Here is a 27,686-nt window from a genome sequence, read left to right on the forward strand (position 1 = left end):
TAACTTCTGTCTCGCTAGCTTGCCCTGCGCTCTTCCTTCTGACGATGCTGTCTGTGTTGAACGCTCAGTGGATCTGCGCTCGACAGTGCAGCCTAGGCGGAGTAGTCGAACGCAGATTCACTGAGCGCTCCACACAGACAGCATCGTCAGAAGGAAAGTTGATAAAATAAATTACAAATGTTGTATTGTTCATACATATGCGTACCGAACCGAAAGCACTGTATCGAACGGTTCAATATCGATACGAGTATTGTTGCACCCCTAGTTAGCACCCACTTGTATGTCCCTGCAGCCACACGGATAGTTTAAGCCTCGATAATATTTAATAAACTGTTGAGTTATACAAAAATCTACCTCCGAGTCATTTGTTATAAAAGAGAAACTTACAGTAAAAACATTTTAATATTAAAACAGCTTTTTGTCGGTTCTCGGAGGATCAACTTATTTTTGATCTCCTTTGATGGGATAATTTTTAATCATAATTTCTAAAATACCTTTTCCAGGTTGTAGCTTGCAAACAACCAAATCCAAATCACAACCTACTATTCCACCCTAAATATGACCAAACCGCAAAATTAAAGTCTAGGTGTCTGAATGAGAGTCCACAAACTACCAGGTGAGGCTGTGGTGGTTATAACAGTCTTTTATATCCATTCTGCAGTTGTTACACATAGAAAAACAGAACATAGCAGAAGTTGGCTGGCATTACAGGCTGCTAATAAACAGTAATCAAAAGGAGCTGCACAGCCAGTCTCAAGGGCAGCTGGTGATTTTCTTTGAAGGGCAAACTTTCGCATTAAAATATTCTCTCCTTTCTCTTTCTCTTTGGTTGCAACTCTGTTTCCCCCCCTTGATTAACTGTGGTAAGTTTCAAACATTAAAGCTACACTTGACATTAGTTTCTATTTACTTTTTATTTTTTAGGAAATACATGTGAAATCATCTGTTGTGGCATCACTAGCAAACAATATTTCTGCAAAGCCATCAAGAAATATCTTTCACATTTTGGCTTTTGGCTGCTGATTGCTAGTGACAGCCAAATGTATTACAGACTCAATGTAACAGACAAAGTTCCCTGGTCCAAGAAGAGAACCCAAAGCACAAGTGCCTTAAACCTGTACCCCTTAAAAAAAAAGAATCAGATTATCAACTGGTCTCAATGCAAACACACAACAAAGAGGAGGACGCATTAGGGCAGACAAGCCTCCGCTGATAATCATCCATGTTACATGTGTTCATTGTGATCCTCTGTGTAATGTGCTGTACAGGCATAACACGATAGCTGTGTGGTTTGACTGCATGTCACATGGGCAAAAACACCGCCAGCACTCAGTCTGTGGTTCAGTTCTCAGGCAGCTGGACCTTTGCTACATGTCGCTCGCTTGCCCTCGCTCCCCATATTTCCTGTCTCTCTTAATTATCACTGTTTAACAAAGGCAAAATGCCCAAATAATAAAAAAGTAAGGAGCTGTCTCTTTGATCTCTATTAGGAGTGAGTCACCACAGTATTTTAATTGTATTATCAAAATTATTGCCAGGGACAATGCAGTTGCCACAGTATATTTAGCTTAATAAGGACATGTCCCTACTAAATTATACATCCTTGTACTCAAAGTTAGTACTCACTTCTTCTTAGGTAATTAGTTGTGCAGTATATTGAGAAAATATTAAGTTTGCTTTATCTAATTTCTTTTAGATAAATTAAAATCTAGTTGAAACAACAGAGAGAAGTTGTATACTGTATGATTGAAATTTACCATCAATATTTAAAAACTCACAGAAGCAAGACTGCACTGCTAATTAAGTGCTGCTATGAAAACTGATAGCTTTCATACTATAATGATATCGGTGTCAAAATTCAGATATCTTTGATATCGATCCAGTCCCTCTTGCTGTGTCATCTACATTGGTCTTGCTCAATTCCCATTCTAGGAGCATATAGCCAAGATATCCTCAGACCGGATGAGAGATATTCATTTCAAGGCCTAATGTTCCTGCACCAAGCGAGTGTTTACAAATAATACAGTTAAGATTTAAAAACAAAGAGGTGAATAAAGAATATATGTGATGATAGCTGATGATTTTGAGACTTTATTTTGGCAAATGCAGTCCTCCTTTTTCTGTCTGTATCTAACATATCCCTTCTTAAAAACTACAAAACCCACAAAGTTTCCTGTGCCATAAAGTTTTGGCCCTTGCCTACACACCCAGGATAGTATATGATTATAAAGCGTGCTCAGTTATCCTGTAAGTCAGGTACATTTTTGTCTAGTGGATCCCCGTTTTATTTACAATAATCAGCTCCTAAAATACTTGCAACACAAAAGGCGCCTACCCAGATCACCGTGAAATGATGTAACATGACATGATAGCATGTGACTGCAAGACCCGTCACAAAATTAAGTACATCATGCCTGATTTTGTCATTTCCCGTTGACAACGCTTCTCCCCCATCTATTGTCCATCACCCTCCTCCATCCGGCGAGAGATGTATGAGTCTCCCCGCCGATCCATCTTCCTCCTTTACTGTTTGTCTTGCAGAGTGTCAATGTCACATGTTAGGGCATTAGCTGTGAAGACATCAGCGGATGAGGTCAGCACTGACACTGTGCCTCTATTAAATCGGTGGCCTCTTAAAAGTGCGAGAACATGCCTCAGTGCGACGTTGGATCCGACTGTGCTCAGGCTGGAGGGTGACAGACGTTTTATCCTTGGCGTTGGGTGTGGCAGCTTAGTGTTGCTGAAGCCCACCTCTGCACATGGCCTCAAAGCAATGCTGACAGAAGCCATATGCCACTCTGGTCTCATCAAACAGGAAAAAAATGGAAATAAGCAATCCAACCTCAATGGGATCCTTATAAAGCCTCAAATGATTTTCTCCCCCTTGAGGAGTATTTTACAGCCAAACCATCCAGCAGATGGTTAAAGTGACAACAGTCTGCTATCTTGCTAATAAATTGCTCTCCAAAACAGTAAACACACTCAGTAGGACATTATGGTTTAAACTGGGATAACAATGCAAAGAATTAGTGTTATTTTAAAATATATGCAAAGAGTCTATTTAACTAAATGAACTGAATGAGCAATGAGAATCGTAAAGCCATCTGCCCTTGAGTGGTTAGGTTGGTTCTAAGTTCCTGTCTAAATAAGACTTGCTTAAATGCACGCCGCTCTTCTCTCTGTACAATAATCATGCCTTTAGTGGTGCAGAGTGTTGCAGTGCATTAAGATAAAAGCGCTAAAACAGTGTTTGTGCTGCATCCCAAATGGAGGCTGCTAAGTGAAGTAGCATGCTGTTATAGGAGTCGAGGGATGATGCTAGCACGAGTGCTTCTCTGAGTGGGAACACTTCACACTGCAGGGGTTTGCACTGATGCTACAGCATAAATTTGTCATATATCTTTTTCTCCCAGCTTATTTTTTCCCCCCCTCTAAATGTATGAGAAGATAATTTATCACATTTGCTCATTTAGTCCATATTTTTGGATCGCTACCACATTGCTATTCATGACATGGTTTTACATTTTGGGCTGCTGCTGATTTCATTTTTTTTTTTTTTTTTTCCAGACAGATGACTTTGAAGGCTGTGAATCAAAGACTTTTTGGAAGGACTGATGGCACAAAGGAGCAGGGAAACTCATGATGAAGAAATTCACAGTCAGAAGGACTCGATGCGCTCTCGATACAAAAAAATAAAATAAATAAATGTATCAAAATAGGCTGCAATATAAAAGCCGCATCAGAGAACTTAAGGGGGTTGGAGCAGAAACTACTGTTCCCATAATCCAGTAAGTCACACCTTCAGCTGGAAAGAATACTGAGAAAGACTATCAGCTTTACACTCTAATTCACCTTCCATAGACTCTTTTTCATACTGAGAAGCTTAAAATGGATTAAGCTCATAGGCTCTGAGATGAAAAATAAGAGAAAGGTGCATTTCACCAAATAGCCATCAATCTGCTTCATGTTAAATGACAGGGCTAATCACCTCGAGAGCTTGTTGTTCCCGGCAACGCTGAAAGATAAATACCGCGAGCTGAGGCCTGACGATGGTTGATGGAGAGAGACAAAGTCCAGCTTGTGTGCTTGTTGCAGAGTGAAACTGAAGACCTCCCCAGCGTTTAACATTGAACCTGCTGCAGATGCGTCACCCGGACAGAGGTCCTTAATGCACCGAGGAGCCGTTCAGAGTGGTCTTAAAACTCCAGGCGGGCCCCGCGACCACTCTTTGATGATTCTGAAAACATTCTTATAAAACTGTGGAGGATGAGGAAAATAAATTTGTTGTGATGTTTACGAGTCTGCACGGTTGAGGGCACTGGAGCATTGCATAATGTCATCCCACAAAAGCGGATGGGAAGGGGACCTTGGCCCTTACTCTTTCCCACAAATGCATACATGCACCGAGCCCGATAATGAGAATCCACCTCACCAAATCTTTCAATTCAAGGACTTGCTTAGATTGACTGTAATGCCTAAGTAATCAGCCTGTTCTGACCCACCTTGTCCTCGGCCAGGATTTATAGCACCCAATTACTGATCTCTATTACCCAGTGTGCCAAGGGGATGGAAATCAGACGAGTGGACAGACGGCCAACGCTGTCTGCTGGTCTGGGTGACCAGGTGATGAGAGAGTGGCCTCCATTCCTCTCTTAATACTGCACTGCATAGCCAGAAGAAAATTGCAATGTTCTCTCAAGTGTTGAAACTTTTCCATTGCTTTGGTTTGCTGTAATAAAAGTTATACGTGTGCCTGTGAAATCGCTACATACATTTTATGTTGTCTATCAACAGATTTGACTTTACCGGCACATTTTGTACTTTAGGGGATTTGCAAAAAGAAAATATCAAGGTGAAAGAATTATTTCCAGTTTTTTAGTCTCTGCAGTTTTTTCACATAAATAATTCACTAACCTTAGAAGCCAAAGTCAAATAAAATCCATTCTTTAAATTCAGCAAACCAACATCCTTGTAAGTTATGTGAAGGGCTTTTTTTCATTTGTTTCACTAACTCTGTGTTAGGCTGTTTCTCTCCCACCAAACTTCTTCATTTTTTAAAAATTACCAAACTGACCTTAACCTTAACACGCTGAGGCTCACAAGAGTTTCAGCTGTTTGCTGGAAGACATAGCTACTGTGTTTTGCAGGAGAGATAGAGGAAATTATGTTTTTGCTGTGTTTTTTAATTCATGCCCAGAATTAGGATGGCTTTTTCTTTCTAATTGATTGGATTGAGATGCCAATGAAGCCACGTGTGTCGCACGTGTTTAGTAAAAGTATTAGGGGGAAAGTAGAACTTTATTTTAGGGCAAATACACTAAAAAAGAACAAGAAGTAGAGCTGATAAAAGCTGCAGTTGTAGCAATTTTACCCCAGTCATTTAGCATTTATTTGGTGCCATACTGTCAACTCAAAATAACTGCCTTAAGAGCCAGTGCTGATGCATTTGGGTAAGCAAGGCAAGCAGTGCTTGCCCAGTTCAATCTAAAAATGGATGTCAATTGAAACCTGCAGAAGTGAAAATGATCTCCATCTTCTTCCATCTCACACATTGCTCTGTCATTATCGCCTGTTTGACCGACCTTTTGAATTGCTGCCACCTTGAGGCCCGACTCATTTCTGTAAACAAGCTTGACCCTGCTGGAGTTCGATTCCATCAGGATCTGTATGCTGCCACTTTGATGCGGGTGTCTATGGTCTGGAGGTTGTCAAGCTAAGAGGTTGGTCGCTGTGTATTCATGTTTTGTATAAATCTCTGGTCTTTTATGAGAAACTGATGGGAGACTAATGTGCTACACAAGCTGCCCCTGGCTCTGCTTTCACTGCTATAAGATCAGTTATGATCTGTGCATTGCAAGGAAACAGAAGTGACATTAATAAGGCAACGAGCCCTGTGCAAATTATCATCTTACTGGTGGCCAACAAGGAGTTAGAGGCTTGTGTGAGCACTTTTTAATAACTCCTTTAGCACATTAGCAAGGAAAGCCTTGATGAAGGAGGGCGGAACTCAGGCCATAAAAAAACGTAAGTTTAAAAGATTAATATCAGACACTAATGTCTCTGATATTCGTTTTTTGAGAGTTGATTGACTGAATGTATTAAGTTAACCAGCTGTTTTGCTAATAGACTGGTTTGTACATTCATATTTTTAATTCACTTGTAGATATCGAAAGTTTACCATCTCCCATGTGCTTTATTTTATTATTATATTTGAATATACTTGCATAGGTGTGGGTCAGTGTCTTAACAGGACAGTCCCAATACAACAACACAATTTTAATCAGACGGCTAACACTTTTCTGTATTTTTAATTGTGGTGGTTACAATAATAGAGTCTAGGTGCAGTAAGGTGTTTTCATAGTGTGTTATTGCTACATTCAACACAGGAATGTCTGTAAAAAATTCCCTCAGCACTCATCACTGTCGGTTAATAGTAATCATTTGATGATACCTACAGAAGTAATAATATTTTATCATTCTGCAACCAGGAATGTGTGCAGAAAGATGAAAACGTCAAGGAAAAGCTGCAGAATGCTGTCAGCATATATGAAAGCATGAAAGACAGGCAGCACAAAATCATGAAAAGGTGTTTTAATCTGGTCCAATTTGCCCTGTTAAAGTATTAAAGAAACCTTACCAAATCCTTTCAGGGGCAATAGCTTTTAACTTATTTCATCAGCGTGGAGTCATCCTTGTCTATACAACAACGAGAACATCAAAAGGAATATCAACAGATTTTGTGGAACTTCATGCTGATTTTCACATTTTTATACTCACGGTGTTTTTTGTGGGGATTCAATACGTCGCTACAAGAAAAGGAAAAGGAATCCCCCCTATACCAAATACCTAAAAAATGTAAGATGAGATATTCGGGTGCAAAACAAGCATATTTGTGCAGCACAGCTGTAAAATAATACACGAAAAAGGCAGCGTATGCTTCTCATCGATTAGTCCTCAGCTGAAATATGTGAAGCAACCACAACCACTCGCATTAATGTGTATAACTGCAGATCTCCCGCTGTTCCCCCGTTTTTATTCCGAGAGAGAGAGAGGCATTGTTGATCCTTTTTTGACATGCCTGTGTACTTGTTTATCGAGCACAATGAAAGTGGCAAATAGCTGCCTCGCTGACAACATGTGAAAAATGAACTCTGACACTCACAATGAGAAAGAGACTCACAGACAGAAACGGCTGCAACAACAGCAGCCTTGGTTTGTTACGTTGTCTCATAAATTTTCTCTGGGGATAAAGTTTTAGGCTGCATAACAAGTTTGATTAAACGCAGGATGGTTGGAAGCGTGGCCTCGCGGTGAGAAGGCCCCGAGTCTGTGACGCCAGCCTCTGCATCCTGGTAAAGATTCCTCTAATACCGTTCTAACCTAAATTCCCATTTTTATGACATTGTAACATCAAAGGAATACAAATAAATTGGATCGTATGACATACACTCAGCTTTTAAAATATTTAAGTTCAGTTCATGGTTCGTTCACTGACAGCCTTTGAGTCCAATTGCAAAGATCTCGAATTAATGGAGAAAAAAAAGAACATTTGGGGTATGAAAGGCTCGCATGACGTATTTGTCAGTTACTTTGAAGAGAGTGGCAGCTCGGAGATAATTTGAGAGGCACAGTAGTGCGAGCTTTAGATAAAGTTAAAAAATATTATTCATCCTTTGAAAATATGCTGCACATACAACGAGTCTGAGGAACTTCAGACTTTTGAACACAAAGTCTTCATCATAAAACTGTCATTCAATTAATGCAGACAATTGCCGAGGAAAACATTTTCTCAGCTTTTTCATATTTCCCATTCATTTTTAGATGAGTCAAAATATATATTTTGTTCAAAGCAATATTTTCCTCTATGCGAAACAGCGAGTCATGGCCGTGTCACACTGGTTAATTTTGAAGTGGCTTACCTTTATAATTCCGTGCCTTCAACAGGGCGTACCCGAAGCAGTCATTTTTAATTTACAAAATAGGTTTGAAGGAGCAGTGGCTGTGTTTCTGGTCTGAAATGTGAAAATGCTATATTTTGACAAGTGCATTACATAATGTGCTTTTGGAGATCTCCAGTTAACTGGTAAAATAAAGCTCAGTCATCCTCTATGAGAAATAGTTTGTGAAATTACCGGGATTTTTACACTGATTGCTTCCAAAGTCAAAATTTTAGATGAATACAATCAGACTAAACCAATTAAACATGAACATTTGCACTGTGTTCATGAATTTATTGAACAAGTGCAGGCTGGAAAAAAGTTACTTGGAGTCAGTTGTTTCACTTGAGGACATGAGATGAGATTCCAGCTTTGGGTTGTAGAGTATCCTCTTCCTGATAAAGTGTGGATTTCTCATGAAAGGTTTTCCAAAAAAAAAAAAAAAGCTTCTATGGTTTTCTGAAGACCATCAGCTCACAATCAGACAAACTATCTACATCCGTCTATCTACTCAGAGTCACATGTGTGCGAGAATCTACCCCAGCTCCAGTAGGTTAATAGGCAGGATACACAGTCTTAAAGAGGACCAACGCAGATAGACAGACAATCACAATCACTCACACCTACACCCAGTTTTTAAATCACCAGTTGACCAAAAGTGCATGTCTTTGGACTGTGGGAGGACCTGGCTTTATCTACAAAGAGGGAAAATTCAGAACTGTTGATACTCTACCTAGGAGTGGGTGTTCTGCAAAGATTGCAACATACAGTCCTGAAAGGGTAATAACAACACACCTACAGAAATCTAAAACTGGGAAAAAGAATCTATGGTGAGGTTTACACCAGGAGACAAAGACTCAATAAAAATGAAGTTAAAGGAAGAAAATCATGAAGAAAATCATCACAAGTCTCGTGTTTGCAAAAAGACCACCTAGTCGTTCCATAACAACCAGATACAAACATGCACAGGCTTGTTTGGAAGGGGAAAAAAGACACTGCACACCAACACTAAAACCTCTTCCCAGACGTGGGTTGGAGGGATCATCATCGTGCTGCTTTGATGTCTCAGGCATTAAATGCGTTGAGAGAACAATGAATTCAAAATTGCATGAAGAAAGCCGCGCAGTAATCCATGACTTGAAGCATAGGAGGAGCTGGGGAATTTAGCAAGACAATGATCCAAAACACAGAAGGAAACGAATAAGAGACAAAGTTCTGGTTCAGTAGTGGTCGAGCCAAGAGTCCTGATCTGAACCCAACTGAGAGCCTGTGGTAGGACCTACAGAGGGCTGTTCATTCATTTAGGACATCTAAAAAAAATACAGATCAACTATAACAGCTGTGTAGATGAAATGTGTAACAATTCTGTGCTAAATTCACGAGATCTGCTTTTTCAGGCTGCACTGTGAGTGATTACTCGCGGTGATTCCAAAGGGTTGACAAACTTGATTTTTTCTGCTAACAGTAGATAACAGTGCGCATCAGGTTACATAAATAAACTCAGAAGAAATACATCAGCTCTAGTGCTCATAAAAGTTCGGATAAAGTCACCGAAACAGATGAAAGCACCTCTTTTGAGTTCGAGGTATACTCAAAGTAGTTAGATGTTACGTGACCTAGACGCGAACTCGCTAACATCTCACATCCTTGAAGCTGAATCTAGTACGCTCTCTCTCCTTCTACCCACCTTCTGCTTTCATGCAGTACATATAAGCTTTGTCATTGACTTCTACAGGCTGTGTAAAACTTTTCCCCCTTTTATTTTCAGTTCTAAAGACATGCGTTATCAGTGTGGTTTTGATACGAAGCACGATAGGAAATACAATATGAACAGTAATGTTGCAGTTTACCTAATTCTAAAGTTAAAATAAAATTAATGCGGCTTAAAAATCGGGGCTATTTTGCTTTTCAGCCTCGGGGTATATTTGGACTTAGTCAACATGAAGACAGAAAAACAATGAAGATGTACAAACTGCCCGAGGCAATCTTACTGAAATTCTTAATTTCAGCTGCCGTCTGTTTCCTGTGATATAATGTGATGTTCACACAAAAGCAAGAGTATGTAACATAACAGTAAGGTCCATATGTTAGTGACAGGAAACAACTGTAGCTTTATCTCCATTGACTGGCTGCTCAGGAATCTTCCCTGCCAGATGCTGTGGTCGGTGAAAAAAGTCTTGCTTGGAGGGCTAAACTCGTAAAACCCTTTTTGTAATTCCTTTTATAAACTCGGCACTAAGTTAATGCAGCTTTCTGTGCTTCATTGGTTCCGTCAACAACAACAAAATTCTATACCGAGTCCCGAGGTAAGGTTAATGTTCTGCGACGAGGACGGTACCGGCCGAGGTGGAATAAAGCACAAGACTGAGGACGAGTGACACGACACATGTGCCGTTTTAATAAAGGCAGAAGTCAACGCCATTGTCGCTGCTGTCATGCCCGCTGCACCGAGCAAACGCTACAAGCGACCCCGAAGCAGAATGCCAAGCCAAGCCTGAACACACACATTCAAACTAATTTTACATTACACATCTGAACACACACACTATCAAACCAACGAGACGGTGCATCAACACTCTCCTGCTCTCTTTATATCAATCTGAAGTCTGCTGATGACTCTTGACGCACCCACTGGGGTAACGGCACCGAAATGACTTCTTCCACTGATTGCATCCAAGACAGTTTCACATAAACATGCTCGATAGTCAAGTGTGGATTATTTTATTTCTAGAAAGAAATACAAATAAAAACCAATGACGAAACCTACAACAGACGCTTTGATTACGCTGATGTACCGTTTCTTGAAGAAAATACTTTTTTATTTAATGTTACAAGCAGAAACGGACAAGATCCCTAAAATTATCTGTTCATTATCCGTTCAAATACAGTTTATATACAGCACTGTGGAAAGGTTTTAGGCAGGTGTGGAAAAATGCTGTAAACAAAGAAAGCTTTCAAAAATATAAAAGGTTGTTTATTGGCACCAGATGTTTTCTGCAGCAGGACAACGACCCCGACCGTACAGCCAAAGTCATTAAGAACTGTCTTCAGCATAAAAAAGAACAAGTAGTACTGGAAGTGATGGTACGGCCCCCACAGAGCCCTGATCTCAACATCATCGAGTGTGTCAGGATTACATGACATCCACAGAAGATCTGTGGTTAGTTCTCCAAGATGTCTGGAACAAGCTACCAGCCGAGTTCCTTCAAAAACTGTGTGCAAGTGTACCTAGAAGAAGGCAAAGGGTGGTCACAGCAAACATTTCTCTTTTGTTCATTCGCTGCATTTTGTTGATTGATGAAAATAAAAGATGAACACTCCCATTTCTGAAAGCATTCTTTGTTTACAGCATTTTCTGACGTGCCTAAAACCGTTGCACACTTCTGTATGTTTAGTTGCCTAAACAATCACCCCCGTAGTGCTTCATTTGTACGGTGGACTTCACGCACCATTCGTTGTCTCAGTGCTTAGCTGCTACACCAGACACCATGAAGTTACAGAATGCCTACTGAAACATTTAAACTTGTTTTCTTGACAGATTTTGCGCTTCTAATGAACTAACGCTTGCGGCTCACGGAGAAATTTAAGCACCGCGCAGCATCGGATTAATTAAACGAAACCCCGGTCTTTTAATTACCTTAAACAGATAGCTTTGTTGCCTAAACCTAATTCCATTTCCCAGTGTCAAAGTCCTGCACTTTGGCCCCATATCTAAGAGAAAAAATTAGAAATACATCTTAAGGGGCTGGAACCAAAAGAGGTGCAGAGCATGCATGTTACATTACTGGTAAATAACCTCTTTGCGTAAGATACCAAAAAACTGCACTTCACTGTTGAACTAAATTATATCCAAATCCGTTTTAATGGGGTAGGAACCCCCCGCAGTCGGCATGTCTAGACACCGTCAGGATTAAAAGGGTAACAAACACGCTCGGTGTTGGAATTTATGTTTTGGTAACAGCAATCCGAAAACAGCATTCCACTTTCAGCCGGACCATGAAGGGAAAAACATTGATGCTAATAATTGAAGCCCATTAGATGTTCTTATAGTGTGTAGTTTGAAAGGAAGCCAACACACCACCAGCTCCTTTTAACAAGCCTTTTTGATAAGGTAGAAGCATCTGTGTTTATGCAGTGTGAGAAATATTATGAATAATTGGGGAGTTGACGGGCTGAATTCCTCCAGCATTAATCGAGCCTCTGAAATCTCTGATATTAGCTTCACATGAATCATTGTTAATTCCCATGAATCCATTACTGTTCCATGTGCAACTAAAAATAGAGTCCTGATAAATCAATGGGGACACTCGAGAGTGAGGACGGGGGGTTGGTGCTGCTTACTTCTGAAGCTTCTCTTTTCAGTACAGCATAATGCCCTTGGCTCTCATCAATGATTATTCTCCATAATTCCCCTCATAGATTTCTGTGTTACAACCAACGGTCGCGGCGGTGGGGGGAGGCAACAGACCTTGAACAGAACGTTTTCAGCCCAATCCCTCCCTAAATGCATTCCCCACATTTCGGCTTCGTCAAGGCCATTTGATAGTGCACGAAACATTTTTTCCTCTTTTTTTACAAGCTCTATCCTTGACTTGAATATTTCTGTAATGACAGCAACCCATTTCTTGTTTATGCCAACAATGACAGGAGGTTTTCGCCAATTTTCCTCCATCTATCTTGAGAGGAAGCCTAATCCATTTGAAATAGCGTGGCGATCTTCTGCACTGATTGCATTTGTCACAGCTCAGCAAGTGCGCTACCTTGTGTGGAGAGTGTGCCCCCCGGACCTGCCCTCTTCTCTTCTGCACTGAAAGCCAACGCAGGCAATGGGCATCGCATGGCCTCACTCATGCACCGGGCGCAAGGGCAGACAGGTTCATCTGCACACAATCACAACGGACGGCCGCATCCCATTCCAATTGCATTTCCGCTCACGGGGGAAAGATCCCGTGGTGCATATTACTGTGGCTGAGACAAATTTAGCTGAAATGGAAAGGGAGATGGAAAAAGCTCACCTCTTACACTAATCTGGGCAAACGACACAGCGCGGGCTTCCTACAACAACACCACCGACACCGCGGAAAAATGGCTTTTAGATGGCAGAGCTGGCCCGTCTATGACAGAAGACAGTGAATTAATTAAGATAATAAATTGCACGTGTCATATTTGTCATCTTTTCAATCTTCACCTAATGAGGAAAAACACGCGCACAAGAGTGTTCCTCAGTAAAAAGTTGTCTCGGATAAATGCGGACACCTTAAAAGGGAAATGCTCAACATTAGAAACTGAGCGATACTCAATGCTGACTGATATTTAATATATGTCATGTATACATTCATGCGTTCCGCTCCTGTGTGGGCACAAACAGACAGACATGAATGCAAATGAGGCTGAGAAGAAGGAATGAGAGCGCGAGACGGAGCGGGACACTCAGAAGTCTGCATATCTGATAGCAAAGCGGCCTGATTAGAATTTTGTCATGCCACAATTTACAAATTAAAATGAATTAGATCTTCCATGCCCTGACCTCCATTAAAAACACTTCATTGTTGATGAGCCATGATAGCATCTGCTATTGATTGGATAAGCATCAGTATGGCCAATCCCGTCCCTTCGCGAGGAGGTCATCCAAAGCAATTTAGGCATATTGAGAGATTGATCAGGGCTCCGGAGCTGCCACTTGGGCCCACTCAAAGCATAAAAAGTCTAAGGTGTAGCGCAGCCACTCCCTGCTACTCTGCGCACGGAGAGTCTCAAATCTAAATGCTAATGGTTTCTTTTAGAGCCTGGCTGCCCTTTAACCACTACAGTCAGACGTGAAGGATGGCTCTCAGTGTTTCGACAGCTCAGTCTTGTTTTGACCCCTCCCCGGCCTCCTCCCTCCCCCCAAACACTTCCAACAGCAAGAAGCCATTCTCTGGAATCGGCACTGAAAAGGAGGAAAATAACTGTGCAACAGTAATACAACAGGCTCTGTTTGAAGCATTACCAGCCTACCTGGTAGCAGCCTGATTCTGCCTCAGCCATAGTGGACTGTGGCAGAAAATGACCCTTAACACAGCTACTGTTGTGAAACATATTTTTGTGTGTGTGTGATTAAAAAAATATTCAGACTACCTTTTGGCATTTTGTGTTAATATTAAACTGAACTGCTAAAAAATGCTGAAAAGACAAATGTCATACAAAACTTTATTTAGAAAAAAGGCTGAAAATAACAGAGCCATTAATTATTAACCACAAACTGTAGGAAGTTTCAACTTTACACTGATTATTTTCTTTGTCTCCAGAACGCCGAGTCTTCTGATTACATAGGATGAAGGTTAAGATTAGAGCTGGGGTCATCGCCGACGATGACTTAGACCAGCGGTCCCCGACCTTTTTTGCGACACGACCAGTTTGTCCAACAATATTTCACAGACTGACCAAAAAAAGAAGATTTATTCATAACACACGGGAAAAGACCCAAGGAAACCGAGTTAAAAATGATAAAAAGGATTTAAAAAAATAACGCTAAAAACTGATAAAAACTCTGAAAACCATCAATTTCACACCCGAGCCTCAACTCACAGCCCGGCATCAAACGACTCACGGACCTGTGGCCCGGTGGCCGCTGACTTAGCGGCCTTCTCTTAACCACCTCGGGTGGTTAAGAGAAGTGAACGTCACCTAATCTGAAAATCACGTGCCGTTTGTTGCATTCACTAGCTTTTTTTCCTCTTCATTTTAACCCAGACATGCTAACCGTGACTTTACAACCATAAGAAACTCCAAATGACACTGACAACTTCATATTTACTGAAATCCAGTAGGAGTGGTTTCGTAAATTGCATTTCAGGGCAGTCACATCCCCGGCAGCTGGAAAAGTTGCATCGACAGCCGATGAATGTGCATTGCATGTCGCAGGAAATTCAGAGCAATGAAAACGAAATGCACAAACGTCGGCAACTGCAGAGATCGATTTGCATTTACGATCTCGCTTTCTCCTTTAACCTCTATTAGAACTGGTCCTCCTAACTATGCAGTAACTAATGGAATTGCATTAAAGCTTGGTGTGCTGGAGTATCATGCTGTACATATGTCCGCTGTGGCTGAATTCACAACAATGTGGGATTCACCATGGTAACAGAAATCAGAAGGCAAAGGTCATGCAAAGCGTTGGTAGTGGTGTCGCTTGGCAAGGGCGGGGCGGGGGCGGAAAAACCTCCACATGGGCCTTTTTCCATATACTGAGCACGCTCATCATCTCTGTCCTCCAGCAGTTCCCTGCAAGGTTAGTAAGAGTCAATAAGACTTCCGCAAAGGTTAAGGAGACCTATAAGAAAGATATCAGGCAAACCGTGACCTCTCTGGATCCAGAAGAAGCACAAATAGAGTGGCATAACTGTCTTCGTTCATTTTCCATCCGAAAGTGAATCAAAGAAACGCGCTTCGTTTTTTTTTTGGTACAATTGCTTCATGAATTCACTATGAGCCATCTATACACTTTGACACATAGCACTTTATGAATACAAAACCTGGAAAATGGGTCATCATCTGGCACTTTTTCTTCCAAGAACAATTTTTATTTGTAGATCCACATTTGAGGAACTCTAGATTTCTTTTCAGATTGTACAATTTCCCTTATCATCATCCCCAGTTTTATTGGTTACTCTATCAGGTACAGGAAGACAGTTCTGTCTTCAGAACTCCCACTGATTCATTTTTAATTTACTAAGAGTGGAAGAGCAGTAGCAGCGTACCTTAAATTCGCAGTGTTTTATGTATGGCAATCACAATAATGGGGAACGATGAGGAGATGGGAACAATAAATAGTTTGTCTGCTATAGAAACCACTCCCGCGGGGTACTTAAAGCAGCAGCAGGCAGAAAGTGGGAAAGAGAAAAAAGGCAAATGTCTGTGTTATAAGCTGCTCTCTCCTTATATGCACACAATTCATATATTCTAAAAAGCCACGGTCCTCTATTAAACCACTGCATCTTTATACTGCTGTATGCAACTCATCTAATCTCTAATCTGGAAAAAACTGGGACAAGAAAAACTCAGATCACAGACCCAAGAGGAGGACCACCTGAATGTTTGTGTGTATGGTACAAGTACCTCTGGTTTTGCTTTCAATGCTGAGAATAAGACAAGAATTGAATCAGGTTTGAGGCTGAACTTGCAAAATGTCTTCTGGACTAGAAAGACGTGCTCAAATAATGATATTCGACTGTGAGTTAGCCGTTAGCATGAAGGTTGTTGAGTTGAATCCACTGGCTGGCTGTATGAACCCTTCATGGGTTCTCTCCAGGTACATTTCCTCCCTAACAAGCCTAACAGACATGCATGATAGGTTAATTAACTGTGGATGTAAATGTAAAGAAAAAGTTGTTCCTTTTGAAACATGTTGGTTTCAGTACTAAGGCACTTTCACGTTAAAAGATTTCTGGTTTGTGTTGCACTTGTTTCACAGAACGAGTGAAACCTGGAGTGAACCCGGACACACACAGAAAGGACAAATGATCGATTCAAACCCAAGTCATTCTTGGTGTGCGGCAAGAATGCTAACCACCATGTGACCATGCTGCCCAGTAAATATTTCCACGGTTAAGAAAAAAAAAAAATCACAACAGATGTTGTCAAGCAACCCTTGAAAAAGGAGATCATCATTGCAAAGATCTGCAATCAAGAGATGCCTTCATGAATGGAGATGCAGAGGTTTACAACTTCCTGCTGTTGTTTACACCAGAAACATCATAAAGAGTCACAGCGCACAATCATAGCAAAGAAATCTGGCAGATGAAATAAAGATGATCTTGAATCAGAATAATGAAGGTAGGTAAAAATCACGGAGGGAAACGGCTCACAATCTGAAGCATGCCACATTATCTGTCCAACATGGTGGAGGTAGTGTTATGGCATGGACACGTATGGACATGTACGGCTGCCAGTGGGAACCAGGACACTAGTTTTTACTGATCATGTGACAGCGGGCAGAACCCTTTCAGCCAGGACGTTTTTCGCCCTGCAAAAGGCAAAAACAAATCAAGAGTTTCAAAGCAAATAAATGGAATATTTTACAATGACCAAGTCAGTCACTGGATTTCAAACCAATACAGAATGCTTTACAGTTATCAATAAAAAAATGAATGCAGAAAGACCCACAAACAAGCAGCAACCGAAGGTGATGTCAGAGCAACTCAAGCAAGGAAACTGCAATCGGTCAGTCAGACACTATGAAGGACTTTCATCAAAGTATTAAAAACAACCCATATATTTGAAATCACGTTAGTCTGTCCAGTTAATTTTGAGCCTGGAGACGGTGCACAAGAATAATTCCTAAACAACAAACACAACATTTCTGTAAAGGCCCTGAATTAAAGCTGAAAGTCTTCACTTTGATTGTCTGATTTAAAATCCACCGTGGTTTCGGACAGAGACAAAAACGTCCAGCGTATTATGGACCTAAGTGTACATGTATATGTTTGGTCAGACACCAGCTCCGACTGGCTCGTGTTTTCCTTTCAGTTACGGGAACTGTGGCTTCATTATTGCCTCTCTGTCCTACGGGCTGCTGTTTCCTCAAGTGAGCATAAGAGGCTTAAGGGTAGAGGCGCATTTTCAGTTAGGGAATAAAAGTTCTGTCTATTAAATCTGATTAGCACACTAGTGGTGCCCAACTGTGTTGGATCGTGGCTCATCTTGGCTGATCAATGCCTTCACTCGAACAACCATCGGGTACAAAAAGGTTTGTACACAGCTCACGTTGTGCCCAGTTTCTTTGAAAGTGAAAATGTCAATATATCGAAAATATAACGTGCAAAACTGGCTTCAGGAACTGTCAGCTGTGCAAAGCAAAGCTTCTCTCAGTAACAACCTCTTACAGGTTTCTCACAGATTACACGTGTACTTCAGCTGCTGGGACGCTGGATGTAATCCAGGGAAACTTCTTGAGTAGAAAAGCCTTTTGGTCTTCGTATCTCTGTGATGGAATTATGTGTACCAAAATTAGAGTGCAAATTTGAATCAAACCTCTAAGCGAGATCTGTGGGTTCTTGGCAGTGAAGGGGGAACACAACAGGATTCTCGCACATATGCCACGCACATCCGTGAGAAGCTCAGCAGGCTGCCAACACCAAAGTGTTCATCACTCTCTTCCCACTCCTTTTCATAACACAGAGCAGATAAAACCCCACAGTACCGGAATGAGCCCGACCAATCGGTATCGAGCATCAAAAAGTAAATGTTCAAGGAGAATGAAATGCCCCCATTGATTGGCCGCAGCGCCGGTTCCAATCGATACCTGAGAGATAAGCAGCCGCCAGCCGCTGACATTGGTGATGTATAACTCCCGTGGCTGAACGGCAACTGATGACTTTTTGCCGTCTTGGTCAACGCTCACCGGAGCAGCTCAGGCCGGGAGGCCAAAGGCAGACCCGGAGCGGCCGGCCGCCATCTAGATCGAGCTCCCGTTCGTCAAAATGGCCCCAAGCCATCAGCCGTGAAACCGAACTAGACTTAATCCATGCTAGTCAACCCCTACAATACGACCCCTTCTCTTTTGATTTGGAGAAATCCCACTAGTAAATCAGCTGGGGTTCAATCTTTGGAAGGTAAGAGTAAAGCGTAACACAGCAACAAGGATAAATTACCTGCAAAGGAACCAGTGTTATCGCTCTGTTTGTTTTTCAAAAGACAATAATGAAATAAATAAATGAAAAAATGGTTTGGAGAAAATGAAATGATGGCGTGGCGGTGTTTTGTGAAATTGTGCTGTCAAACGTTTCTCCTTTCTAATTTCCTGGAGCGCAGATGATGGAGCATGTGTGCTGACAGCTGAATCAGATAAAAAAAAAAAATGGGGAGAAAGACTTCTCTTTTTCCACCTCACGAGCGTTTCTATGTCACATTTATAAATATAATAACAATTAGTCTGGGGCAAATGACAATTGACAGATACCGCGGACTTGTGTGCGCTGTAATTTTTTCCAATGTGGCCATTTGTTTAAGTGTCAGACTGACAGGCGCGGTTGGAAATATGAAATACGGAGACTGACGCAGCAAAGGGAGAAACCGTATCTATTCTGTTTATTTACCAGCACGGTGTTATTTAAATGGGGCTCATTTATATTTTATGAAAGCAGGTGGAAGCTCTCAGAGGTATTAAAATTAGAATTACGGTATAAGCCCAAAATGTGCTCGCTCATTCATGATACAGTAACTTTTAATACGGCCGCCGCCGCCGTCTTTATAAACGTACAAAGGTCTTGGAGCAGCCGGTCCTGCGTGCATGCGCGTGCATGCGCGTGCATGCGCGTGCACATTTGATGGGACCGTCCCAGCACAACTGTCACTTCGCTCCCCTGTTACAGGTGCTCCACACAGGGGAGCTGGCAGCTCTGACGGACGCCTCCTCCTAGGGATTTATGGGAAATGACAGCTCCCGCTAAATAAAACTGAAGCGGTCGGGGAAGGGAAGACAACGGAAGTTCCAAACCGTGAGTGCACAGGGCTGACACTAGCTGAAATTTATTTCCTCCGCTCTGCCTGGCAGTTTGGTTGGAAATGTGCTATTCATACTTTTAGGCCCGCAGACAGAGTGAGAGCGAGCGAGCGAGAGGGGGCCCCACCCTTAATCTACTTCCTCTGTTTGGGGTAATGGTCTACGAGGTCTTTCTGCCGGGGAAAATCACATTTCTTACATGGCTGCCTCTTGATGAATTATTTCACATTTCACTTACTTACCTTTTCAAAAGTTAATCTACATCAATAATGTTAAAGGAAAATTTCACAGCTACAAATGAACTGCTCCCCTTATTTAAACTCAAAAGGTGTGGACCGTTTGGCTGCTTAAAAAGTCCATTTCAAACTTCATCATTTAACCGTTTGCCAGCATATCTGAATGCACACGGGCCAGCCCGGCGTTCTGATTTTCTACATATTTAAATATGGACCATCTTTAATTGAGCAGAAACTGCTGTGGAGAACAGTGCTGAACTAATACTGAGGCTGAAATATCATTACGCTGATGGAAGCCGGGCTTCTGTGGCTTTTATTGGCAGCTAGCGAGCTAAATGTGTGGTTCGATTCAGAGGCGGCCATAGCTGCAGAGGCACAGTAATCGACTTTGGGACAAAATGGTGTGGAAAATGACGTGTAGGCTTTCGCCTAAAGGCAAGCCGATGCAGGCAGAAATCTATCACTCAGGTGCACACCGGCATTGGCATTTTCACAAATGTGATTTAGTCGACGATACCGTAGAGCTGATGTGCTGGACCAGTGCTTTCGGTGAAAGGATCGGCTGCTTGAGCTGCAGAAAATGTCCGCGCGTTTGATTCGGTTTGAACCCTGCCGTGTTCAGATAAAACAATGTTTTACATATGAATCCCTGCAGCGTATCGGAGCATATTTAGGTCAAACTACCCTGAACCTTGCGAGCATTAGACCGAATTTTAAATCTCTAACCTCATTCGAGTCATTTCTTTGCCAAGCCTGTTGAAAATCAGCCCTTTGTTTTTGAGATCAACACGAGATTCACTGCTGTTCCACACTACTGTGCTGTGAGTATTTTTGGCTCAGTGCTGCCAAAGTTTGGACACAGCCATTTATAATTCTCTCACAAGGCAAGCAGCTCGCTTCTTTTTTCCAAACACACTCCATGGGATACAGACCGGTCCACGCTGTCGTGTGGTTTGCTCGCAGAATCGCATTATTTCCAAGCAGCAGCAGCTTTAGCGAGCACCAAAGCCAAAAGGGCCTTGACCAGTAAACCGAGCGTTAATCGTCACAATAAGACACAATTAAACAACGATTATGTAAAAGACCTTTTTGCTTTGGGAGTGTCTCAACTATTACATCAGCGTCTAAACCTCAGATTCAGAGTGTCTCTCTCCCAGTAGCATGCCTGGAGGCGCAACAGTCACACCCACACATGCACGCACACACATATACACTCGCCGAAGCACAGTGCAGATCAAGTGTGCCTGGAGAGCTCTATAGAGAAGCCAGTTTTACTCATTAGACTGCATGTGCACCGCTCTCCAAAAAAACCCTCACTCTAATCACTGTCACCAGACCTCGGCTGAAAAACAGATAATTAATGTTGGGCCCTGCCTCAATCGGCTTCCACGCTAAGCAGCTCTGTGTACATATGTGTGCGCATGTGTGTGGGTGTCTGCATGTTTGTCTATTTGGAGTCTGTCGATGTAGGAGGCCCCCCGGGGACCGCGGATGCTCAAGCCATCCACAACAACGATTTCTCTCAGGCTCGCATTAGCTCTCAGAAGAACAATTGCACACCAGATAATGCACGAATTTACAGAAGAAGAAAAACCCCTTCCACTGCGCAGCCAGAGCCGTTCGCCGCCCGTGTTTCACGCCGTCTCCGTCTTCGACGATTCTGTAACGTCTCGCCCTTTTTTTGCCCTTTTAGCTCCCCTTCGCCCATTTATTACATGGAATGGACTTCTTAATTGTATGCTTTGCAGAGCAAATTTATTTATGTTCTTTTTCCCTTCCTAAAGGCAATTATTAATATCATAAATATTTGATGATACTTTGCGTGACCCTGCAGAGAATGACAGAGAGAGGTACTGAAGGTTAATGCTGGGGGTGCAGACTGATTAAATGGCGACCGAATGGCAAAAGCCCATGCAGAGCTGCTATAAACTTTCTAATGAAATGGACTAAATAAACACTGTTTGCAGCACAATTTAGCTACGGGACTTTAATAAGGTAATTTACAAAAACACATTTTTTTCCTCTCTTGCCCCCAGTGATATCTACACATAAAAATACTTTTGGTTTTACTCGCTCGGGTTTTGAGATATCCGTCTTTGAAATTGCTGCCTCAAACCAGAAACGGTGAAGGGGAATCGAATTTCAGGTGTTGTGCTCGCAGCATTCAAAAATCACATTTAACAAAAACCCAAAACTCAACAGCAATAAGTCTCTCTGGAAGAACCAAGTTTGGATAATCAAGAGACCTCTGATAGTCTTTAGGTTCACCAACTAATTTGTGCATTCACAGAAAATTAATTAGAATCTCTTTTACCTAAGTAAGGCGGCAAACATCCACCTGTTTCGTATTTAAATGTACATGTTTTTTGAAACTTGGCATAATTACTAGCCTCTACTAGGTCAAAGAAGACTTTTAAAAAAGAAAAAATCACTCCTAAAACAAATGTACTTTTTTTTTTTTAATCTCTGAACCAGGGTTAGGTTTAGTGATGCACGCAAACCGTTTTATTGGTTGATGGTTCCTGGCTCTACCTAGACTGAATGTCAAAACATCATTGGGTTGTGTGACTGGGTGAATGAGGCTTACTGTAAGAAAGTGCTATAAAAGTATAGTCCATTTATCTTAAATATAATAGAACTAAAGCGAACTACACGACCAAAACTACTTAAATAATCAGCAATGATGAATCTTTCTACAAATTATGACCTGGTTATTCAAAAAAAATTGGTTACTCAATCCTTTCTGTGGATGGTTTCATGTAGGAACTTCTGCCAGCTGAAAGCAGCTAGCTAAGGTTACAGCTGAGCTCAGGAGGGAGCCATTCATGTTTGCATCCTGTCACGAGCAAGACTTACAGCTAGAGGCACGCTTGCTCTAGGATGTGATAAGTTCATGCAAGTAACTCAGAAAGGTAACATTTTTTTTTCTTCTTGAGTTACCAGAGCAGGATTTGTGGACAGCTTTGAAGCCAGTCTAGTCTGTAAGCCTGACGTCATTAGCCGTTTCCAGGTCCAAACTCCGTCTCCTTCAGGTCCTAAAGTCAAACGAACACTGCGGCATCACTGAGAGTTACAAACTGTCTAAATTCCTTCATCTGTAATAAAATGATCAGCGTTCTGCTCTACCAGGTATAACAATTAAGTTTAACATCCAGGCATCCACGAAAACAGAATTTATGAATTTTAACGGAGTCTGAAGTTAGCAGGGAGTTAGCTCGCTAGTTTCCACCTAAACATGATATAACATGTTCTGACTGAGAGATTTCTGAAAAATTCAAACGTACAGCTCTGCTATCACGTCCAACATAAATGTAGACAGAAAAATAAACTGCAGTGACGTTTGTAGGTTTACTGAAGTTGGACTAGCTGGTATATAATGATGTGCTACGTGGTGGCTAGCTAACAGCTATGTTAGCATAACATAAACACAGAGAAGCTGGAGGATGAACGCTAACTTTTTTCCGCTCGATAAAAGTTAACGTGAGGGTTCCCGATGGTTAGGGACAAATGCAATCACATGGCAGGATGCTGTAAACGGACCAAACTTCAGTCAGGAAAACAACTGAGATTATTCATCCACAGTATGAGGTTAGTCATTAATATACTGCTGCATGGGCTGGAGTTACATCATAAGGTTTTGAAAACTGAGCTTTAAAATTAACAGTGGTAATAAAAACAGAGGGAGACTGACAGTGATCACTGACTGATTTTGGGGGCTTGTTCAGATTAAATAGAACAAGATACAAAACATGTTAAAAACACAACAACCTCAATAAACACAGAGTAGTTTGGACCGGAAAGCAGGGTTTATATGTCATTACATAAAAACCGGATATCCCCAAACCTGGGCAACTCTCAATTTAGATGGATAAATAACACGATTGGCCAGAGGAAAAACACATAAATGATGTTACTCCATGCTTTTTCTATTATTTATTAATGTGACTAACTCCCAGAGGTTTGAAACCCATTTCCAGAGGTCCTCCTGTCGCCAAGAACCCCTTACAAATAAGGTTTTCTAATATGCCGCCAGTTTAGCTGCCTCGGTCTGAACTTCTGTGAGGACTGGCTCAAGCATTTCTCTGTCATCACCAGCTCCTTCACTGCCTACAGTAAGCACAACCAAGCAACAGCAGGAAGGTTTGCTGCAGGAGCAAGAGCAGTGATACCAAGCTCATTGTTTCTATTGGAGTAGCATACACAATATGCTTGCTTTAACCTCCTGAGACCTGAGCTGTTGTTTGGGATGCATTTTTAATTCCTTATAGCTATTCTGGGCTATTTGAACAGGAAGAATTTACAGCCCAACACAATATTGTCACCATTGTGTAACAAAGTTTAAACACTTTACTGAGGTCAAGAAAAGCCAGAATGTAATGCCTCCACACGAGGACATCATTTTATATTTATGTGTTTTGTTTTTTACATGAAGTATTTTGGGGACCACTTGGCTATAGTCTGTGGATTCCTGGAACTTCCTTTATGACACTCAGTTGCTGTAAGTTGGCTATTTAAGGTTCTACATGTAATTATTAAGCAGTGCAAACAAAATTCGACTTGCCTTTATTGATCTCGGCTGGAGGCAGATACTGTAAAATCCAGATAAAACAACTGTATACAGGATTGGAAAATGCATTTTGATGCCCAAGCCACTTTCATAGCTTAGAAACTGTTAAACGTTTTATTGCACGTATGCTCGTGTTTCTTTAAAAACCTTGTGACTTCAGCGGCACTTTGCCCTGCCATTACAATCTTTCTCACAAAGGTTTTTAAAACCAAGCTATCCTTGCCAGGCTCACTCCTCAAATCAATTCTGCTTTTTTGGCTTTTCATGAAGAGGATAAAAAAAAAAAAAAAATCTCTTCAATATTTGCCACACATGTCCTTCATCGCTGAATTGTGGTATTCAGGAGGTTCTGAATAGGCACTGTACTCCATTGTCTAAGAATGCCAGCGAAAGCCAACAGCCGCACAACGCACCAATTACAGCGTCAACTCTCACGAGCAGCGCCGCATGCGTGTCGAGACTGGAAAACATACGATGGGCTTGCAATTGTAATCAGAACTGTTTAAATAGTAACAAGTGTGCAAATTAGTCGTTCTGTTGCTCATTATTCAAGACGTGCAATCACTAGTTCCCAACATCCCAAAGTCTGGGAGAGATTTGAAACAACCAAAACACACAAACATGCAAACAAATGAAATAACAGGAGCTCAAACCCTCGATTCAGTCGATATAATTTAATCAGCAAAATGTGTGATTAAAATATTTAATGAGCTCCAGCATATGACATTTATTGACTTACCAAATGTCTCTTTCTTTATACATTCAGACATGGCTGAACACCTACACAAAATGATTTCAAGCTGACATATATAATTTGACCTTGTCAGAAGCTGATCTCCTTCCCCCCACATTTCCTCGTGCGTGCTGTGTAATTGAGCCTTCAGGGAGAGTGGAAACCCTATCGGCCCTCGCTTTGTACGGATCTGTATGGATGATCAGGACTGGTTACCAACTATCAAATCAATAAGTGCAGATACACAAGCAGATAGTGATGAATATGGGTTGACGGCAATTTATCTCGCCTTCACGAGCGGTTTATTAACTGCGGAGATCACAGACTTACATTAACAGAACCTCTGGGGTAAATTCTTAGCAGTGAAAGATATATGTAATTAAATATGTTTCCTAGCATAAAAGGCTATTAACTTCCCTTCGATATATTTCTCCACAATGAAACATACAATATAGGAAAAGATACATTTAAATTGGTCAGTGACCAACTCAGAAGCAGACAGGCGTTCTGCATTTAAATTGCATAAATTTCCTATGAAAGCCACTGGCAAATCCAAAATGAAAGTTCCATTAATTCACAGAGTTTAAATTACTTTTTTGTGATGTAGCTTTTGTAGTCTTTCTTTGCTGCAAATGTCATAGCTTTGATGATGGTTATAGGTGGTCGGTTTTATTTTTAGGCCATGAAATCAGGAATTAATCTGAGGCAAAACCGGAGGAGGAGAGGCCTGTCTTGTTTATCTTGATTTGTGTGTCTTTGTGCGTTAAGCCACACGGGTTCAGTAAATTCGCCAAGGCCAGACGGAGGCGGACGTCAGTCTCAGGCTGATCGTTCACTTTTGCTGACACATCAGCGACCAGAGGCTCGTCGGGTCTCGAGAGCTGCCGATGTCTCGCTGCACGCTTCTAACAATCGGAATCAATCCCACCTTCAGACTCAGTGACTTGGAAAATGCAGAAAAAACAGCACCTATAGCAGCTAAACCAGAAAAGCCCGAGAATTATAAAACAGCAGCAGAGTGAAGTCCAAACAACTAAAACGTGGGGTAATATAAATTCAATTTTAAGCATAAATGGGTGCTGTGGTGCATGTGATCCACGTTAAACCACATCATAAAAATGCAAATGCTTTCATTCTCACTCCAGGAGTTTACAGTCCAGCAACAAATCTAATATATTGTGGGATGTTTAACATATAGATCTTTTCATTTCCCACATTCGAAGCAAGCGAGGCACCGCACAATATCCTGGGCTTCACAAATGTAATATAACCCGGATTGCAATGGGCCAGTGTGATGCAGCTGTGGCATTAGGGCCAATGGGAGCTCTTTAAATGAGAGAGTGGCTGTAAACACCACGTCTACTTTCTCCTCTCGCCGGCATTACTAGCGAAGCTGATGACAAGTGCCGAGCAGCCCTCTAGTGCCTTTAATACAGCGAGAGCATTCTCCAGGGGAAATGCAATCTGTGTCCTCTGTACAGATCCACTGTCTGCACTTCCCCACATGTGAGCTGCTATCATATTATACTCCCCGCTCTCGAAATGGGAGAAGGAAATAGGAAATCGGCTCGGCCAGAGATGAACCAGGAACATAATCAAAAAATAGTGTGGCGCAAACGGCGCAGATCAGCCCGGCACGCAGACCTCCCCTGGCTGAGCGCTAAACAATAAGCAGCGGGGACTGCTCGGGATTCTTACGCCGCTGAGAAGAAAGTACGCCCCTTTTTTCACCCCTCGGGCATCTATTGGCTTATAGCAGCTTATATATTTAAGATGGGAGACGGGAACAGGGATACTTCCCTCATGTGGCGATCCCGCACGCTTTTATTGCCAATGAAAACAGCAGAAGTGCACAGACAAAAGAATCTGTGTGTGAAACATGATTTAGCTGACCTTGCTCATTACTGGGGTCCTTTTAGTTTTGCTTCCCCCCCCCCTCACATCTGAGCTGAACAAAAAGACATAAAAATGCAGGGTTGACTTTTTGGGAAAAGTATGCAAAATCTCAAAGTATGAATGACACTTTTGTTGGATTGTTTTTGTTTGAGCTGTGCAAAGACAGGACAAAGCCTAATCTAAACAGCCGACATCAAGAAACACACTGCACGCCTTACGAAAGGAAAAAAAGGAAAACACAATCTGCACTTTTTTCTTTTTTCGCCTGCCTGCCTGAAAAAGACAAAGACACTTGAGCTGTGCACGGATGGCGAGTATGCTGTTGGATCAGTGTGTGGAGTAAAGTCTCAGTGTGGGTACGAAGTAAATGTGCCAAACACGTGTGTGTGTGTGTGTGCATTTGTGCGTGAGAGACAAAGTGTGTGTGACAGCGTTAAGCCTGAGTGAGAAGTGAAAGGACTGCTGTACTCACAGTTGTGCTCTTGTTTCCCTGTGGTCTGTCGGCGTGTCAGAGTTTCATCCTTTCAGCATCTCTCCCTGGGCTGGGCTTCCTCTTCCTCTTCTGACCAAAAGGTGTGAGGTGGTGGTGGTGGAGGAGGAGGAGGAGGGGATGCACGGATTGAGCACAGAGGAATGAGAGAGAGAGAGGAAGAAGACGAGGAGGAGGGAGTGCGAGTGAGCGAGTCAGAGAAAGAGAGAGAGCACGCTTTGGATGAAGGGAGGGCGAGAGGCAGCTTGCGATTGGCCTGTCAGTCCGGGAGAGGGTGCATGGGTCTCAGTGGTGTCAGGGCGGCGAGCTGCCTGCACCCCAGTCGCTCTGCCGACGTCTCCGATT

General features: G+C 42.0%; 1 protein-coding gene across 2 annotated transcripts in view; it reads right to left on the reverse strand.

Moving 5' to 3' along the window:
• The window catches only part of LOC102192139 (RNA binding protein fox-1 homolog 3-like), a 418,448-nt gene extending 391,004 nt beyond the window's left edge, over positions 1–27,444 (reverse strand). For both annotated transcript variants that reach the window (XM_013912631.1, XM_013912630.1), the window contains exon 1: positions 27,324–27,444. The gene's annotated coding sequence lies outside the window, so the exon portion shown is untranslated. The remainder of the gene's footprint in view (positions 1–27,323) is intronic.
• Between the last annotated feature and the right edge of the window lie 242 nt (positions 27,445–27,686).

This window comes from Pundamilia nyererei, unplaced genomic scaffold (assembly GCF_000239375.1).
Source record: "Pundamilia nyererei isolate P.nyererei 1_Seehausen unplaced genomic scaffold, PunNye1.0 scaffold00095, whole genome shotgun sequence".
Lineage (NCBI taxonomy): Eukaryota > Metazoa > Chordata > Actinopteri > Cichliformes > Cichlidae > Pundamilia > Pundamilia nyererei.